This window comes from Nematolebias whitei, chromosome 1 (genome assembly GCF_014905685.2).
Source record: "Nematolebias whitei isolate Nwh7 chromosome 1, NemWhi1, whole genome shotgun sequence".
Classification (NCBI taxonomy): Eukaryota; Metazoa; Chordata; class Actinopteri; order Cyprinodontiformes; family Rivulidae; genus Nematolebias; species Nematolebias whitei.
This window is the reverse complement of record NC_056498.1, coordinates 79,658,720-79,660,027: the sequence shown is the minus strand read 5'-3', so window position 1 is coordinate 79,660,027 and position 1,308 is coordinate 79,658,720. Positions and strand designations below refer to the sequence as shown.

General features: G+C 39.7%; 1 long non-coding RNA gene across 1 annotated transcript in view; it reads left to right on the top strand.

Moving 5' to 3' along the window:
• Positions 1-250: 250 nt before the first annotated feature.
• The window catches only part of LOC119420319, an 81,307-nt gene continuing 80,249 nt past the window's right edge, over positions 251-1,308 (top strand). The window contains exon 1 of the long non-coding RNA XR_005187295.1: positions 251-317. This is a non-coding gene — a long non-coding RNA (uncharacterized LOC119420319). The remainder of the gene's footprint in view (positions 318-1,308) is intronic.

Sequence of the window (1,308 nt, the reverse complement as noted above, 5' to 3'; positions counted from 1 at the left end):
GATGTTTGCACTCACAGTCCTGCTCTTTGTGCCTCTGAGCTGTGCCGACTACACACAGTATTGCCACGGTAACCCCTGTCCGGTATACAAAGTGGTTGAAAGTAATGTGGTAGGTGTGACAGCAGTCTCATTGTTTGTTTGTTTGTTTGTTTGTTTGTCACACGAAACTTCTGACTCCTGCTGTTTGCAGAACTATGAGAAGCGCAGTTATGTTGCCACAACGTGGGCCAGCGCTTCGGTGGATAGAGAAGACGCTACACATCTCGTGACTGCCATCAACAAGCTGACTGATTTCTGGAAAAAACAGGAGCAAGCAGGTAAATGAGGAGGTTTCGTTTCACTGAAACAGTCTGATATCCATCATGGTGAAATGAACTAAACATATGAAGCTAAAACAGGAAAACGTTCAGTTTGTTACAATTTATTTAGACTTGGTTTTGCTGTGTGTTAGAAACAGGTTCAGAATATTCATCGTGAGACTGTGGAATCTGTTTTCACATTTTTTCTTTTAATTTCATTTTGTCACCATTTTCTTAACTGAACTGCTGCTCTGCTGTGACAGCTAGTCTGTACCAATCTTTTATCTCGGGTCTCTGTACAAAAAAATTCACATACATTATAAAAGACGATTAGTAAAAGTTCACTAAGGAAGCAGCAGATTGTTTTGAATCCACTTAGTCACAGTTTCCCATCCTGAGCAAACACAAAGGAGACAGTGGAAAAGAAAAACTCCCTTTTAACAGGAAGAAACCTCAAGTAGAATCAGGCTCAGGACGAGCGGCCATCTGCGTCAACCAGCTGGGTTTGAGAAGACAGGAAGTAGAAACAGACAAACACAGAATGACAGGTCCAGGTGTACTTTCTATAGGAGTTCAAAAAACGTTCAATACAAAAAAAAAATTCTATAGGAGGAAAAACAAAGAAACACGTTAAGATTAGGGGTTGAACGACTACAAATTTTTAAAGTTGACTTTAACATGATAAAAGTCGACGTCGACATCAACTAGTCGATGATGTCGTAGGAACTCAAGATGCTATATCATATTTGCAAACATTTTTTTAAATAAACGTCATTTATTATTTACATTAAAAAGAACAACAAAACATTGGGCATATATTTATGCTCCAACCATTTATCAAACTGCAAATAAGTCACAGGAAAACCAAAACAGTTATTAAGCTGCAAAAGTGAAAGAAACATGCGGCACGTAAAAAACAAGGCTGAGAACAGTGGGGTGGGCAGTGATGGAGTCCACCACCGCCCGCCCCGCTGTTTTTAGCCTTATTTTATTTAATCCACCACCGTGG